An 18,809-nucleotide genomic window follows, 5' to 3' on the forward strand; every position below is an offset into this window, starting at 1 on the left:
TAGTGATTAGGCATTCAGCTACTCACCGTAAGGGCAGCAGTTTGAAACCACCAGCCTCTCCGCAGGAGACAGATGAGGCTTTCTACTCCCATAAAGAGAAACCCACGGGAGCAGTTCACACCTGTCCTGCAGGGTGGCTTATGCGTGGGCATTGACTCAAAAGCCACGAGGTTTCCTTTCGGCTTGGCACTGGCAAAGGAGCCCTGGGGTGGCTCTGAGTCAGGCTTTGAATGCTAGTGGCAAGGTTGATGATTCAAAGCCGGCAGCTGCTCCTCAGGAGAAAGCCGAGGCTGTCTGCTCCTGTGAAGATTGATAGTCTGGCAACTTTGTATAGAGTTGCTGTGAGCTGGATAATCCACTGGATGGCCGTGAGTGTTGCATGGATAGTAGGCACTAACCAGTTTGTCACTTGACATCTTGTGACTGTATATCTTTTTGGGTGTGATTATTCATCAAGATCAGCAAGAAATCAGTCTTTTTCTAATATTCATGTTTGATTCACTCTTCTTTATTGGATTATAAGCAATCCAAGCTCTTAGTTGCTACCAACACTAGGAATTTTACTTCCTGTCATAAAAATGACAGCTTTTGATAGGACATACAAATAATATTTTTATAAATTAATTACTGTTTGATATCTTTATTCAGATCTATTTCTCTTGTTTAATTGTCTATTAAATTTTATGCAAATTTTCTGATTTTAATAAGTAAAGGTATCAACTCAATTAATTGCTATCAAGGTGAATCCAGCTGAGAGGAGCCCTATAAGAGCAGGTAGAAGAGCCTCTGGGTTTCCAAGACAATACTTCTATGGGAATAGAAAGCCTCATCCCCTTCTCACAAATAAATTTACAGATGACAAAAATCAATCATAACTATCAGTTTATTGATAGGTTCCAAAATGTTTTTGTCCTGGAAGATTTGATCTTTTTTAATATACACCCTCCTCTCCCATCAACAAGGTCACTAAAGCAGAGGCCAAGGTGCTCTAGAGCTCATCAATTCAGGCAAACAGATCCCTGCTGGCGCCACACTCAGGGAGCAGGGAAGGGCCCCCTGCCTCACATGAGAGGGAAGCTTAGGCCTCAGCCCCTTTCTACCCACCCACCCTGCTCCACCCCCATCCCCCATCCCACCCCCACCCCATTCCATCCCACCCCCATGCCCCCACCCCACCCTCATGCCCCCACCGCCCTGGCAAAGCTTAGGGGAACCAGAGGGACAAAGTGCTAAAGGTTGTGCATCTCAGTTGTTCGAGGAAGAAGTTGGTGGGAATTCTTAAGAGGACAGGGTCTTCAGCAGCCAGTGTGACAGTCAGGAAGCTCCCCTGCTGAATGAACCCTCCCAGGTTTTGAGAAGTTGAGGTCAGGGCCTGTGGAACCATCTCTGCCTCCAACAGGGACCGGGACGGAGCAGTGGGAGTGAACTGGACCTGTTTGTTACCTGTGTGGTTGGAGAAAGTAGCCTTGGTGGGGGAGGTAGGTAGTTTATTGTGCTAACCTGGCCGATAACACATGTGGGGTTAATTGAAGGGCAGAGGGATAAATGGATCCATGAGCCTCGCCTTTCTAGTTCTCAGGTCTCTTGCTTTCTGATGGTCGGACCAGGGTGCAGCTGCCTTAGCCAGTTCCCTGCTTCAGCTTTCCAGGCTCACTTCCTGCAAGACATCCCCGAGGAGAAGCCTCATGGACCTACCCCGATGCAGCCCTGGGTGCTGGAGTAGCCGTGTGGAGACCCCTGCCAGCACTGAGATGCTTACACATTCACTGATTCGGCTTTCCTCCTGCAGTCGGCATCATTGCGTATGTTTTGTGAGATGGAGGAGGACTTTGTGGATTGGTGTTGGACTTATGGGTTAATGTTGGACTTGTGGGCTTGGACAGCACTGGGTTGGGATATTTTCTTGATGTGCACTTACCCTTTATATAAAACTCTCTCTTATACATGAGTTTCTGTGGATTTGGGGCAATGATTAAGTGCTTAACTGCTAAGCAAGAGGTCAGTGGTTCGAACCCACCAGCCACTCCACGGGAGAAAGAAGAGGCAGTTTACTACTGCAAACATTTCCGGTTTGGGAAGCCCCATGGGGCACTTCTGTTCTGTCCGTTAGGCTTGATTTGAGTTGGAATCGGCTGAGCAACAAAGAGTTTGGTTTAGGTTTGTTTGTTTGTTTGTTTTTGGTGGTTGAGGGTATTGCAAAAAGCATGCTACCATCTTTCTAAAAGGCAATTAAATGGCGCATTCCTGACTCGAATCCCCTATCACTCCCTCCCCAAATTGCCCTTGGATACACCTGAGAAGAAGCAAAATGTATTTTAAGGAATGGAACCATGGAGAGAGAGAGACTGCAGTCTTTGGTTGTTGTTTTTTTGATCATTTTATTGGGGACTCTTATAACTCTTGTTACAAACCATACATCAGTTGTATCCAACATATCTGTACATCTATTCCATCGTTCTTTTCTAGGCATTTACTTTCCATTGAGCCCTTGGGATCAGCTCCTCCTCTTTTCCCTCCCCCACCCCAACCCTCATGGTCCCCCGATAGATTGTAGACTGTTAATTATTTTCAAATCTCATTCAGACTGCCATCTCCCTTCCCCTCTGGTTTCTGTTGTTGTTCCCCCTGACTGGGTATGTGTGGTTATGTGCCATTCATTGCAATCGGTGCCCCACTCCCTTCCCACCTCTCCCCTCCCCCTTCCCCCTGCCATTCCCATTCCGGTTCCTGGGTTCCATGTGTTGTGAGTTTTATCTCTTGCCTGTACCTATGTACATGTTCCCATCTAGTCTAGATTGGGAGGCAGCACTGCTTGCAGCTAGATGCCTTTGGCAAACTTTCCTGAGGTGCTGTGTCATTGAGTCCACTCAAGCCAATCATCATCCCAGACAGCCAAGTAGAATGGCCCCGAAGGGTGTCTGGACAGGGATCTTTCTGGGAACAGAACTCCAAGTATTTTCTTCCTCAAAGTCACTGGAAGATCCAAACTACCAACTTTTTCCGTTCACAGCCAAGCACTTTAACTACAGGGCCACCCAGGGTCTTTTGCAAACATCCGGAGCATGTGCACAGGTATGGATAAGACATAAGAGCTCATGACACATGGAATCCAGAAACAGGAATGGAGCAATGATACCAGGAGGGTAGGGGGAAGGTAGGGAAGGGAGGAGAGGAAGGGGGAACCGATTGGGATAATCGACACATAACAGCACCACCACCCCTCCCCAGGAGGATGAACAACAGGAACCATGGGGGCAGAGAGACAGCAGTCAGTGTAAGATATGAAAATAATAATTATTTATTATTTATTAAGGGTCTCCGGGGGTTAAAAAGAGGAGCTGACACCAAGGGCTCACTAGAAAGTAAATGTCTAGAAATAATGAGGGCAGCATATGTATAAATGTCCTTGTTACAATTGCTGTATGGATTGTTATAAGAGCTGTAAGAGCCCTCAATAACATGATTTTTAGATAAAAGAAAAGAGAACTTCTAGCACATGATCCAGTCCCTTCCAGGGATTTGGAGACAGTTCAAGTGAGAGAGCCATAGGTGAAGCTTCTTGGGCCCTCAGAGCAAATCACACTGTGCTTGGAGGGTTGACCTTCACACAGCAAGAGGTTGAGCACCTCAGGGCTCTATCTGAGGGGCCCTGGCATTGCAGCACTCAGGTGCTAACAGCAAGGGTGGGGGATCCGACCCACCTGCTGCTCCGATGTGGGTCTGCTTCTGTGAAGAGGACAGCCTTAGGAGCGTACGGGGGTGGGGGGGGCAGTACGACTCTGTCCTCTAGAGTCTCTGTGAGTCACAGTTGACTTGACGGCTGTGGGGTTGTGTCGTGTGGTTTGACTACTGTCCCACCTTCTACTCCTCCATAAAGGAGACCACTGTTGACAACACAGAACAAGAGGAAGGAATGAGGCCAACTGCGAAAGTTATAGGTCCCATGACCGCTGTGATGGTTAGACACCCTCCATGGGGGTGTGGCCTGTGGGGGTTAGAGAGGGACCCTGAGCAGAGCCAAGCCTCTTTGCCCCTTGGCCTTCGGATGGAGCTGGCCTTATGTCTGGTTCTTCAACTTCCTGTTGCTCCCAGGAAGGAGTCTTCAGCAAACTGCTAACCCTTGATTTAATCGGCCAACCTTGGATTCATTTATCTCTGCATCCACCAGCCTGTGGCCCTCCTGCTGTCTCATGCTGCTTCCTGTTCATTAGCTTCTACAGCTACACAAGTCAGAGAAACCTTCAACTTATATCTGACCCTGGACTTGAGCCGGACTGTGCTTACCTCCTTCCACAACTTACAGGGGTCCTCAAACTTTTTAAACGGGCCAGTTCACTGTCCCTCGGGCCCGTTGGAGGGCTGGACTATAGTTTAAAGTAAACTATGAACAAATTCCTATGCACACTGCACATATCTTATTTTGAAGTAAAAAAACAACCAGGGCAAAAACACCCGGAGGGCCGGATAAATGTCCTTGGTGGGCCGCATATGGCCCACAGGTCGTAGTTTGAGGACACCTGGTGTAAGACATTTCTTGATCTAAATCTCTTTGGATATATATGCACAGTTGTTTTGCTTCTCTAGCGAACACAATCTAGCACGACCCAAACATCCCCACACTTACTTCTGAACACCGTCAAGTTGAGGCAGAAGCAGTGCCAATAGGTAGAACACCAGAGAGAAATCGAAAGAACTTCTAGTCATTGTGCTCAGAATATTAAATAAATATTGATTTAAGAATTATTTCAACCTCAATGTAACTATGAGCAACATAAGGAAGAAAATCTATTTGCAGAAAACAAAAGAACAGGGGGGTGGGGAGAGTTAAGAAAACTAAGCAAAAAGAAAAGAGGACTCGCAAAGGTCATTTCAGACAAATGAGAAATTATTTCAAGCAAAACCAAATGAACAGAATAAAAAAGGGATATTGAATAGCAATAATAGATAGGATCAACCATAAGGCTATTAAAAAATAAATGCCTGAGTATTGATAACTCACTGCCATAGAGTTGATTTCAACTCCTAGGGACCCTACAGGATAGAGTAGATCTGCTCCTCAGATTTTGAGATACTGTAAATCTTTCCAGGAGCAGACAGCCTCCCAAGGAGCAGCTGGAGGGTTGGAACCACCAACCTTGTGGTGACCAGCCCAACCCCTAACCCACCACGCCACCAGAGATCCTTGAATATAGACAAGAGCATTACAACATAGAAAGGAGAGGGCAGAAATCAGTCTGAAGGGCCTGAAATCTGTCACACACAGGAGCAGGGACTGAGACTGAGACTCGGGATCTGGCAGACCCTGCATCTTTCCCTGAGACCCTACACCCAGGTCACCAGGAGAGACTGGGAGAGAACTCGGCAGCATCACATGGAGGGCTGGATTGCTGGGCCCTACCCTCGAACTTCTGTTTCAGTGGGTTTGGGGTGGTGCCTCAGAATTGGTATTCTCAAAATTGGTACTCTCTAGGCCACCCTTTGAGAACCCACTCTTATGCGTGACCCTTTCAGAGGTTCCCAGATGCTGAAAGGAGTCCTGGTAGCGCTGTCAGGTAAGTGATGGGCTGCTAGCCTCAAGGTCAGAGATTCAAACCCATTCTCTGCTCCCTGGGATAAAAAGGAGGCTCTCTGCTCCAATAAAGATGCACAGCCTTGGAAATCCCACTTACGATCAGTGTGGGTCAGAGTCGACTGGATGGCAGTGGACTTGGCAATGGGACACATGCTTACCAAATAGAACAAGAAGGACCCTGATGGGGTATTTGAAAGGCCATCAGGAGGAGTTAGAGGATACCTCTCCTGGGTCGAACAAGAACCAACAAGGAGTTAGCCAAGCTGTTTGCAATCCACTATCAAGAATTCTCGAATCCTGAGAGCTGCCCTGCAATTCTCTCAGCCAACAGATGACTAAGCAAACCTAGGGGAGTAAAGGGCTTACCCAAAATTACACAGCTAGTTAGTCGCTGAAACAGGACTAAAACTCAAGTCTCCTATTTCCCAAACCAGTGCTTCACCCCCCACCCCATGCTGGAATAACAAAATCAGGAGGTAAGGAGCATATCTGCCCATGCTTCAAACAAGAATTTCCTTGCCTTCTGCCCTCTGGCCTGTTGCATGTAAACCCTCCCTGAGAGCACAGAGGACTGCGATCCTTGCTTCTACCTCAGGTTAGGGTTCACTGTGTACCCCAGCTCTCAGGATTGGTGAACAGCCTCTCCCAGCCCCACTACTGAGCTGGTCTCTGCTCCCTGACTTCTGAGACAGCTTCCAGCTGATTCAAGGCTGCCTAATATACCTAAACCCCCCTGCCCATCAAATGCCCAGCCCAGGGCCCTTCAGACCCACTCCTTCTGCCAGCCATAGCCCAACACAATACCAACAAAAGAGAAACGCTTTCCTGATAATAACACAGGGGCCTGTCTGGAAACATCCAGGGACAGAAACGGAGCCTGGCGCTCAACCAGTGGCGAGATCAGGGACGTTGGTACTTAATGCACTTCCTTCTGCCCATGTATTCCATTTCAAAACCAACTTTGGTTCGGTGTGTTCCTGATTACAAAAGCAAATGGTAAATGTACCTTGGGAAATTCAGAAAAGAATCAAAATTCACATTTGCCTGGAGAGAGTCAGCTAGGGCCTTTCTTCCCAACTTCAAGTTCAGCGACATGATGCTGGCAGCTGGAAACCCATCAGGCTAGGTGTATTTATTTACACCCTGTGAATTCGCGTGTTCTGTTTTTTGGTGGTTCTGTTGAAGCCCATTGAGTTGGCTTTGATTTTTTGGCAACTTCATGCCTTATCGACTAGAACTGCTCCCTAAGATTTTCTCAGCTTTCAACTTTATAGAAGCAGATTCCCGATTGTTTCTTACAAACCCCACCCAAACGCACCGCCATCAGGTCGATTCAGACCCATAGCGACCCTATAGGACAGGGTCCAACTGCTCCTGTGGCTCTCTAAGGCTGTAACTCTTTATGGAAATAGAAAGCCTCGTCTTGCTCCCACAAGGAGGCTGGTGGCTTTGAACTGCTGACCCTGTACTTAGCAGCCCAATGTGTAACCACTCTGCCCCCAGGGCTCCTACTGGTGGATTCAAACCTACCAACAATTCAGTTAGCAGACCATCACAGACCACTGATGACACCCAAAGGTCTTTGGAAATTGATAGATGTTTCAAATCAGAGCTTCTTTTTTTTTTAGCCAGTTATTAAAATATAACACCACACCTTTGATGACCCATCCTTCCCCCTTGAGGATCCTGAATCTGGGACACTTTCCATCACCTACTAAGCCCTTTCTCTTGGATCCCAAAGGAAGTGTGCCTGACTCCTTGAGGTAGCTTGACTGTGACCATGGAGCAGCACTGGACAGGGATGGACGCTTGTAGGTCTTGCCCACGTGCTCACCACCCCGCTCCGCTTTCCCCACAGGCCCCAGTGTTGCCCTTACCTGCAATGATCACTGAGAAAGCTACACCTGCAGGCCACCTCAATGCTTCCAAACATCTACACCTGCCCTGGGTGTGCTCACGGAGGGGCTTTCCCGACACACCTGAGGATGGAGACCAGTCAGGATCGACTTGAGGGCGGTGAGTTTGGGTTTTTTTGTTTGGTTGAGCCTGGTTGTGGTCTCAAACCCATTATCCTGTCGTGGTTTTACATCCTGGTCTACCTTTTGGTCAGGCTTCCTCAGACACAATGGCAGCCCTTAGGGAGCCCGCCTTCAGGTCTGGGGCTGATAGAAGGGCATTACCCAGAGGGAGAGAACTATGTAGGGCCAAAGAAGCCTTTGGTTGTGACAGAACAGCAGCACCAACCATACTTCCCCAGGGACTAAGGATCAGAGAGGAAGAGACGGTCAGAAGCCAGGTTGGTGGATGGTGGCTTACTGAAAGGATGTAGAGGGACGGAGGGCTCAGCAGAATCGAGGGGAGTTCTAAGGGTTGAAAACCTGCCTCTGCCACTTGGCACCTCATTTGCTTTTCATTTCCCTGGAGAGTGCTTTTTCCGACACACAGTGTGTGTCTCGGTAACAATGGTAAATGGTGTTTCCCATGAGGCAGTGCCCATCGGTGGTAGAATTCTCGCCGTCTGTGTGCAGGGGACTCCCCAGCAAGTGCACAGCCGGCTGCGGTCGGTCCTCAGGGGCCTGTCTGTTGCTATGATGCTGCCGTTTCCAGAATAAAGTGGACTTGGAGGAAAGGCCCAGCAATGGAAACCACGTGAATGAGAACAGCCTTATTCTCAGCCCAGCCAGGGATGATGCGGGACTGGGTGACCTTTCTTTGGTTCCCCTGCGCTCATGGTGAGGACCAATCTGACAGCAGCTGACAACCACCATGGTATCATCCAGTAGCATCTTGCATCTTACATTATTTATTTATTTTTGCCGTATCTTACACCATCCAATGTATCCATTTACCTACAATCCTGTTATTTGTTCCTTCAAGTGGGGTTCCACAGTCACCACTGCTATCAGTTCCTCCTTCTCCCTCTCACCTTCTCCCCTAAGGTCTGAAGTTCAAACCCACCAGCTGGAGGATGTAAATCTTTACAGGAGCATGCAGCCTCGTGTTTCTCCACAGAGGAGGCTGGTGGGTTTGAACGTCAAACCTTACAGCTATTGGTCATTGTGGTAGTTACATAATCTGGTGTCAATTTGGGACTTGTCGATGGGGTCATGGTCATGGTCATGGTCAATGAGGCCTCTGTGTGGGCATGGATTTCTCCTGAGGATTCTGGAAACTCCTGTATTTCCTCCTTGGTGGCAAGAGACACATCCTCTCTCAGCTCTCTCCCTGAGAGATGCTCTACTGACGAGACACATGGCACAATGCCCTGGGAGCTGGAGAAGCCGCATGGACCTACCCTGATGCAACCAGACCTCTGAAGCCAGAGAAGCCACATAGAGACCCCTGCCAATGCTGAGATGCTTACGCCACTGGATCCACAAGACTTCCAACCCACTGGCTTGTGAGCCTCCTGCTTCGGAATCATTACATGTATTTCGTGAGTCTGAAGAAGACTTTATAGATTGGTATCGGACATATGGGCTAATACTGGACTTCTGGACTTGATCTGGACTGAGCTGGGACATTTTCTCAATGTTAAATTGCTCTTGTATAGAAAGCTCTTTCTTATAGACATATGAGTGTCTATGAATTTGTTTCTCTAGTCTACCCAGACTAACACAGTCATCAGTTACCCAGAGCTTCTTCCAGCAGAGTTCTCAATCATTTAGTGCCTCTTTTATCCCTCCATTGCTGTTGTGGCATCAAACACCAATTCATGGCCACTCCATGCAGACCAAAACAAAACACTGCTCTTGCCCTGGCCATCCCCATGACCTGTTTGGCTCGGATGTTTTCATTGGATGGTTTTCTTCCTGGTCCACCTTAGCCTGGAAGCTCTGCTGAAATCTGTTTCACTTCATTGCAACACATACACGTCCATGGACAGACTGGTAATGGCTGCTCATGAGGTGCGTTGGCCAGGAATCGAGCCCAGTGCTCCTGCATGGAAGGTACGAATACTACCATTGAACTCCCAATGCTTAAGAGAACAGTAGGGCCGACCTCTCTGTGTTGTGGTGAGAAGGAAATGGGTACATATGAAATCCTTGAAGCTGCACCTAGAGCAGTGGTTCTCAACCTTCCTCAGGCCGCGACCCTTTCATACAGTTCCTCATGTGGTGGTGACCCCCCCCCCAACCATAACATTATTTTTGCTGCTACTTCAGCACTGTCATTTTGCTACTGTTATGAATCAGGTGACCCCTGTGAAAGGGTCATCGACCCCCAAATGGGTCAGGACCCACAGGTTGAAAGCTGCTGACCTAGAGCATAGAAAGATCATAGAATGAGAGCCCTGGTGGTATCGTGGATACACCTTGGGCTGCTAACTGCAAGGTCAGCAGTTCAAAACCACTAGGCACTCTGAGGGGGAAAGACAGGTCTTTCTACTTTGGTAAAAAGTTGCAGTCTCTGAAACCCACAGGGGCGGTTCTACACTCTCCTCTAGGGTCGCTATGAGTCAGCATCAACTCGATGGCAGTGGGTTGTTTTAGCAGTAATAGTACTCAACCATTGAAGAAATGTGTGTGCATTTCATTATAAAACTCACCTCTGGCTTCTGACCAACAATTCCTTTGGAACAATGGCCTTCATTAGACTGGCCACGGGCCATCCGTTGTTCCCTTGTGTTCCTGAATTATTTCCACATAATCGAAGTAAAGGAGCCAACAGACCACCACCTCCCCCAGGAACACACATCGCCATCTCTACCACCACCACCCACACACACACACACATACTTTTATGTCAGAAAATGTTGCTCTAACCTGAGTCACAATGATTCATAGATTTATCCACCTGGAAAGATCTTTTGAGAAACAACCAACCTTAGAGACAGTTTGAAAAGTACCTCAATAGCAACTGGACATCCCCTCACAGAAGGGTTGCCGGGAGGAGATGAGTCAGTCAGGGTGCAGTGTAGCATTGATGAAACATACAACATCCCTCTAGTTCTTTAATGCATCCTCCCCGCCACTATCATGACCCCAATTCTGCCTTACAAATCCAGCTCGACTAGAACATGTACACGGGTACAGATAAAAGCTGGGAATCCAGGACAGATGAATCCCTCAGGACCAATAATGGGAGTATCCATACCAGGAGGGTAAGGGGAAGGTGGGGGAGAAAGGGGGAACTGATCACAATGATCTACATATAGCACCCTCCCTGGGGGATGGACAATAGAAAAGTGGGTGAAGGGAGGCATTGGACAGTGTATGAATGAAAAATTAATAATCTATAAATTATCAAAGATTCATGAGGGAGGGAGGGTAGGTGAGGGAGGGGGAAAATGAGGAGTATTGATACCAAGGGCTCAAGAAGAAAGAAAATATTTTGAGAATGATGCTGGAAACAAAATGTACAAATGTGCTTGACACAATAGATGGATGGATGGATTGTGATAAGAGTTGTACAAACCCCCAATAAAATGATTGTTTAAAAATACCTCAGTATCTTAGGGATGACACTGTACTCTCAGGACTTAGTGCTCCGTGGGCTCCATCTCATCTTTTGTTTTATCCTCATGGCCCAATAGAACAGAGTACTTTCCTATTTTTACAACTGAGGAAACAGGTTCGATTTTATCTGAGATCAGATGCTTGGTCCTAGGTCACCGGCCCATGGCTTCATGGATAAGTCAGTATCTGACTGACCCATCGTCTAATGAAAAGTTCCCAGTTCGTGTCCTCTATTGTCCAGAAAGCTCTGTGGTGTGTTGACCCTGACCTTCCCCAATATGAACTGGACTACAGTTGGGGGCTCCCATCCAAAGACCATCAACTTCAGCGATTAGTTCAAGGAAATATGGAACCTGTCTCTGAAATACCCAACACTTATCACTGATATGCTGCCCTTCCTCGACAGACCAGGGGCATTACCAGGCGCAGCGATGGGCCCTGGAATGGCATGAGATACCATAACTGTGCCCAGGGCTAATCCAGGTCTGCTAACCACATCTGATTCTAAAGTGGATTTTCCAAAGGACAAGCTAAGGAGTGCATTGAAAACAGCAAAAATTGCAAAGAGTGGATTTTGTCAGTAAGAACAGTCCCTAATTGTTCACTTATTTGGGGGGGGGGGGAGAATCATAGACTAACGTGTTGTACACCTCCAGTCCTGCAAGCACAAGATATGTCTTAAAAATAGGGACACGAAGGAAAGAGATGCACTCGGTCATCGACTATGGATTGAGCATGTTCTAAGTGTTCACGATACACTGGTGGTAAAAAGTGATGTCATTCCTTCCTTCCCTCCCTCTCATAAGGGACAGCAGCATTAAGAAATATGGCCACCACTCCAAGTGCTGTGAGGGAGATGCCCGGGGTAAAGAACCTCGCCAGGGAGGCAGGCAAAAGCTTCTCTGCCAACCGAGTGGTGGTGGACGGGCACAAAGAGGAAGGAGACCTGCTCATGGAACCTGGAGCCATGAGGATTGCTAGAGGGGATGTAAGATAGTATAGTAACTATATAAGATAATATAGTATACTATATAAGGTAGTATACTATAGTAAGACGGTATAAACGCTGCAGATAACCATTCAGCAGCTCCTGGAAAAGTGAGAGGCTTCCCATTGGCTCCTAAGTATAGTACTCCAAAGAAGGGAAAAGAGTACTCGCACACATACACCTACCGGCAATTCACCGCGGCCTTGCTCGCAGGAGCCAAAGGTGGAAACACGTGAATGGAAACTCCCATTGCGGGATAACCAAACTCAAAACCAACCCCCACCACTTCAGAGTCCATTCCAGCTCCTAGAGGCCGTAATACAATGCAGTATCACTTAGTCACCAAGAGCAAAGATGTACTCGTACTTGCTACAGTACAGCTAAACTGATTTTATATATATATATATATATGTTTATCGGAAGAAGCCAGACACAAAAGGTCGCGTGCTGTAAGCTTCCAGACATGAGCTTATCCAGACTCAGTGAATCAGAGCGACACCAGGCCGACGAGGTACCAGGAACGAGAAGGCATCAGGGAAGCAGAGCAACTGCTTACAGGGCAGGGGGCTCCTTGAGGCCTGAGGAAAGTGCTCCAAACTCGGTAAGTGGTTCCCAACAGGGGGAAGTAGTCATGGTCACTAGATGGTTCGTTTTGAAATGGTTAGTGGTGGTGGTGCTGGTGGTGGTTGCCATGTGAATTTAGCCTCAATTTTTTAAAATTTTAATTTAAAAGATTAAATTAAAATTCAAACTTTCGAGGCAGATGCTAGGGCGTGGGCCAAACCCCAGGACTAGGAACCAAGACTGCAAGTATAAGGAAGCGAAAGAAGGCACGTGGTTGGAATCGAGAATGTTGGGGGAAAGGAGGCGGGGCTGAAGAGTTCAGCAGGGCCAGGTCACACAGGACCTGATGGGCCAGGTTCCGAATTTTACCTTGATGCTAAGAGCCATGAGAAACCCCTGAGGGAGGGGGAGGGCGACGTGTGGTCTGGCAGGAAACATATCATTAGATCAGCACTTTGACAATGCTCCATCTGGATCAGGAGGAGGATTTCCTAAAGGCCAAGCTGGAGGAGCCAGCCTGTAGAGGAGACAGACTGGAAGGGGGCCTGTCGGAGTCCAGTGCAATAATCCACATGGAGTGGGAAATCGTGCTGGGGATGGAGACAAGCAGGGGACTCTGAAAGGTATTTGATCCATCAGGAGGATTTGAGGATTTGGTTGGGGGTGGGGGGGACAGGGAGAAGACAACTAAGATGACGGACTCAACATGAAATAATAATAATCAAAAATCAACATTGTTACATGGAGAAAAGAAGAGCCCTCCAGATTCTTACCCCTCAGATTTAGATCTTGGTCTGAGTGGCTGAAGAAAGAGGGAATGTAAAAACATAATTTTTTTTTTAAAGAGGAAAAGTAAAACTGAAGTGACCTTGGCGTCTTTAGTGTCATACAAGTTCATTTCAAACTGTTTGTTTTTTTAAGGGGGTTGGTAGTAAGTTGGGCGAAGGAAAAGAAGTTATCGAGAAAGGCCCTAGGTTCCAGCGTGAAACACTGGATGGGTGGACGGGCCGGCTTAGCGTGGAAGACACTAGACGGGGGCCAGGTTTGGGGGAGACGAGGAAGCGTTGTGTTCCGTCACATTGACAATGAAGCGTGGGAGGTTGGACACACACGGCTGACGCTGAAAAGAGCCTGGCATAGAGCTGTAACCGGATGCCCCCAACGTGAAAAGTGGTTCTTTCTGAACATAAGGTTGTCGATGATATTGTTGCATTCCTTATGCGGGCTGTTTGTCTCGGTTCCCGGCTAGCCCAGTTGCTCACAACCTTGGTTAAAAAAAAAATTATTCTCTTAAATTTGTGAAGACCATAAATCTGAACTCAAGGTTTAAGCAGGGCACAGCCTCTCCAGCCCCCCACCCCGGGAGCCTTTAGGGAGACAATTTCAGTGCCCCTCCCATCTGCTGGTGGCTCAAGTGTTACTGGGTGGTGGCAGGAAGGCTTTACCCTTTGTCTCCATCTTCACATGGTCCATTCCTCCACGCCTGTGTCTTCTCCCCTTTGTCTTTTTCAAAGACGGTTGTCAGTGGTCTTAGGACCCACGCAAACAATCCTCAATCTCAAGATCTTGAACCTCCTTATATCTGCAAATACCTTTTCCCCAAATAGGGCCGCATTCACAGGACATACCTGTTGGCGTCTGCCACTCCACCCAATCCACCTCCAGTGGATAACACTTTCTTTTTTTAATGGGATCTTTAAAACAACGAAATTTAAAATAATAAAATTGTCTCTGAATGGATACCAAAGAGGAGTTTTTTATACAGTTTTATAGGCATAAAACTCACAAATCATACAACTTAGTAGTTTAATTCATATTTTTAACTGTTCATATGCTTCTCTTTTTCATCTTTACCTTTTTAAAATTTAAATCATTTTATTGGGGGCCCATATAGCTCTGATCGCAATCCATATATACATCCATTGTGTCAAGCACATTTGTAAGTTTAATCATATTAAGAAGAGTTGTGTGATCATGACCACAATCAATTTTAGAACTCTTCTTTCTTATGCTCACTGGTACTAGTTCCCCATTTCCCCCTCACCTCCCTAGCAACAGCCCCAAAGAATCAGCAACCCAGTTACTGTCTCTATAGACTTACCTATCTTGGATTGCATATATAGGTAATTATACCTCCCCCAAAAGAAAAAAGCTAACAAGAATAACAAAGTAAAACAGAGAAAACCTTCGTGTAACTGGGATAGGGGTCTGCACAGGAGCGTCCCACGGTGGTGACAGCCGAATGAGTTAACTGCTACTCTCTTTGACGTGTTTCTTTCCCATGGAGCCACACAGACCCAGTCCTCTTCCACATCATCAATCGGTGTCCGGAGCAGCCCCGGGCAACCGAAGGAGTCCGTGCCCCACGTCACAAATGGGTGGTGTTCAAGTTTCTTCCTAATCATTTTATTGGGGGCTCGTCCAACTCTCATCACAATCCATCCATCCATCCACTGTGTCAAGCACATTTGTACATTTGTTGTCATCATCATTCTCAAAACACTTGCTTTCCACTTGAGCCCTTGGTATCAGTTCCTCATTTTCCCCTCCTTCCCCACCCACACCTCCCTCCTGAATCCTTGATAATTTATAAATTATTATTTTGTCGTGTCTTCCAGTGTCCCACATCTCCCTCAGCCATTTTTCTGTACACCCAGGTATCACCCTCACAATTGAGATGTTCTAAGGAAGCCAAGAAATAGTAACGCCCATCCCTCACCATGAGGAAGAACGGACTGAGGGCTAAAATAAAGAGTGGGACGAAGAGAACGAAGCACTCCCCAGAGTCCTAGGTAAGCTGAGGAGTCCAGCTACATAATCACCGGATTTCCCACCGCACCAGGGCAAGCCCCGCCCTCAGAGATGCACAGTGGAACACGTACTGGAGCAGCCTGGATGCAGAGGAAAGCGAGAGGAGGAAGCTGAACTCCACACTCTTACTGAGAGTGAGAAGGGGATGTCAAGTTGGAGAGAGGGAGGAGCGTTCAGCTAATGCAAGCAAACTTCAAAGGCAGAGGTAGCAGTCATCTGCCCGAATGCTCTCTGTACCTCCATGCACTTACCCTCAGGCTTCTTTTGTTTTAAATCACGGTATTGGGGCTCGTACAACTCTTATCACAATCCACACGTCCTCCATGGTGTCAAGCACGTTTGTACCTTTGTTGCCCTCGTCATTTTCAGGACATTTTCTTTCTTTCTACTTGAGCCCTTGGTATCAGCTGCTCATTTTTCCCCTCCCTCCTCCACCTTCCTCCCTCCTGGACCCTTGATAATTTATAAATTATTATTATTTTGTCATGTCTTACACTAACCGATATCTCCCTTCACCCACTTTTCTATTGTCCATCCCCCAGGAAGGGGGTTATAGATAGATCATTGTGATCAGTTCCCCTTTCTCCCCACCCCTTACCCTTACCCTCCTGGTATGGCTACTCTCAATATTGGTCCTGAGGGGTTCATCTGTCCTGGAGTCCCTGTGTTTCCAGCTTTTATCTGCACCCATGTACATACTCTGGTCTAGCTAGATTTGTAAGGTAGAGTTGGGGTCATGATCATGGTGGGGTGGGAAGCATTTAGGAACTAGAGGAAAGTTGTATGTTTCATTGTTGCTACACTTCACCCTCACTGGCTCATCTCCTCCCCTTGACCCTTCTGTGAGGGGATGTCCAGTTGCCTACAGATGGGCTTTGGGTTCCCACCCTGCACTTCCCCTCATTCACAATGATGTCATTTTTTGTTCTGGGTCTTTGATGCCTGATACCTGATGCTATCAACAACTCCTGATCACACAGGCTGGTGTGCTTCTTCCATGTGGGCTTTGTTGCTTCTGAGCTAGATGGCCATTTGTTTATCTTCAGACCTTTAAGACCCCAGATGCTATATCTTTTGATAGCTGGGCACCATCAGCTTTCTTTACCGCATTTGCTTATGCACCCACTTTATCTTCAGCGATCATGACAGGAAGGTGAGCATCATTGGAATACCAGTTCAATAAAACAAAGTGTTCTTACATTGAGGAGCACTTGGTAGATACCCAATGTCCATCTGCTACCTTAATACTAAATCTATAAATATATATACATAGATCTATTTCCCCATTGTCATATAGAAATATATTTACATATGCACATGCCTGCTTTTAGACCTCTATAAATGCCTTTTGCATCCTAGCTCTTTCCTCTATTTCCTTTTATTTTCCTCTTGTCCCACTATCGTGTTAGGGAAAGAGGGACCAAACTTCAACCCGGTGCTCCAAGACATGAATGAAACATACCGGCATGAAGCAGGGAACCAATAGAGAGGTCTGAGGGGCCGGTCCCAATCCCAACTATGTGGACAGCCCCCCCACCCCCCCGAAAAATTCACTTCAGAGGAAAGCACTGAAGCTACAGCTCAGGGAGAAGGACATGTCTGATCAGAGCACACAGGAGCAAATGAAGGGGTAGGGAGAGAAAGTGGAGCACATCCTGGTCCACCAAGCCCTGAGGATGACGTTCCTGCTCAGAGTAGCCAATGCACAAAGAGGACCATAGGGCCTGCCCCATTATGAGACATGATGTCCCTCACTGACCCATAGTGCTATAGGGGACAATACTGGAGACACAGTATGGGAATTGTGCCCAATCTGACCCCACCACACCAGGGCGAAGCACTAAGGGCATGCAAGAGAACAGCAGGAGAACAGAGCAATGAAGTCCCAGAGAATTCCAGAAATGGACTTTGGAGCCAAAGTGTGGTACCCCAGGAGACTCAACAGGAAAACACTACTCCTAAAGGTCAACTAACAGACCGTGAACTATTTATAGGCTTTTCTTTGGTTGTTGTTTTGTTTTGCTTTCTTTTGATGGTTTGTTTTGCTCTATCCTGTTTTTGTCCACATTATTATCTCTGCATCTCTATCTAGATAAGATAGGCAGGATAAACAATCTGGAGGAGAAAACAAGTGTTCTGGGGGGATACGGGAGAGGGGGAGGCTGGGGAAAGGAAGTGAGTGTTAACAAACCCAGAGATAATGGAAGGAGTGATCTAAAATCGATGTCCAGGAGGGCATAGGAGGCCTGGTAGGGCTTGATCAAGGGCAATGTAACAGAAAGGAATTACTGAAAACCAAATGAAGGCCCACAGATTTCTTAATCAAGCTCTGCATCGTACAAGACACCGTGTTGTCCCCATGGGCATTTGGATAGTCTCAGAGTCCCTAGCAACAAGCAACCAATCAACACTCGCTGATTTTTAGCAGAGTTTCAATTTATTAACAGAATATTGATGTGTAATTCTTGTGTGGGTCTTGGATTTCCTTCTTTTTAAAGTCAAGGAAAGAATTTTCTTTCTTTTCTTAACACATTGGGAATATTGTGCACATAGTATTATAGAATTCCAATTAACATTGAATGCCACATGTTTGAAGGTGTTTGTAAATTGAAATCATATTGAATTTGGACTTTGCTTTGAAATAGAAAATTAATGAAAGTTTAATCTTGAGTATTAGAAACAACATACGACATTTTCATTCCATGATGTGTTGAATCGATTTAATACAGAAATATGATATTAAAGGTTAATTGCATTGTGAAACGAAAATATCCGTAAATCATATTTTGAGGAAATAATTTGAATATGCCCTCTACTGAGTGATAGTGCACCAAGTTTAGATTTCTTGCATTGAGTGATCATGGCACTGAGGCTAAGTAGGAGCATGTGCTTGTTCTCAGGAAATACGTGCTACTTTAAAGATGAACTGTGATAATATCTGCCATTTTCAGATGGTTCTGCAAAGTAATGTCTTCTATCAAAACAGGTAGAGCAAAGGGTATACAGGTGTTTACTGCTTTATGTTTTAAAAGGAAAGGAAGTGGGTGTTAACAAACCCAGAGATAATGGAACAAATGATCTAAAATGGATGTCGAGGAGGGCAAGGGAGGCCTGGTAGGGCTTGATCAAGGGCAATGTAACAGAAAGGAATTACTGAAACATTTTAAAGTGAAAATGTTTGGGGGATTGCATGGGGAACTCATAAAACCTTTGGCGTAAATGGAGGGCTAGGATTAAAAGATAAGTAGTTCAAAATCACCCCAAAGAATGGGTTGGTGAGGATGCCACTTTCATCATTACCAACTATTAGATGTTCTCACCTGCATCACCCACAGCGCTGATCCCATTGCCATTGTTTGCTTCTGCAAGAACTCAATCTTAGAGCAACTTCCAATGGAATAAATTAATCCCCCAT

This window comes from Tenrec ecaudatus, chromosome 8 (genome assembly GCF_050624435.1).
Source record: "Tenrec ecaudatus isolate mTenEca1 chromosome 8, mTenEca1.hap1, whole genome shotgun sequence".
Taxonomy (NCBI): Eukaryota; Metazoa; Chordata; class Mammalia; order Afrosoricida; family Tenrecidae; genus Tenrec; species Tenrec ecaudatus.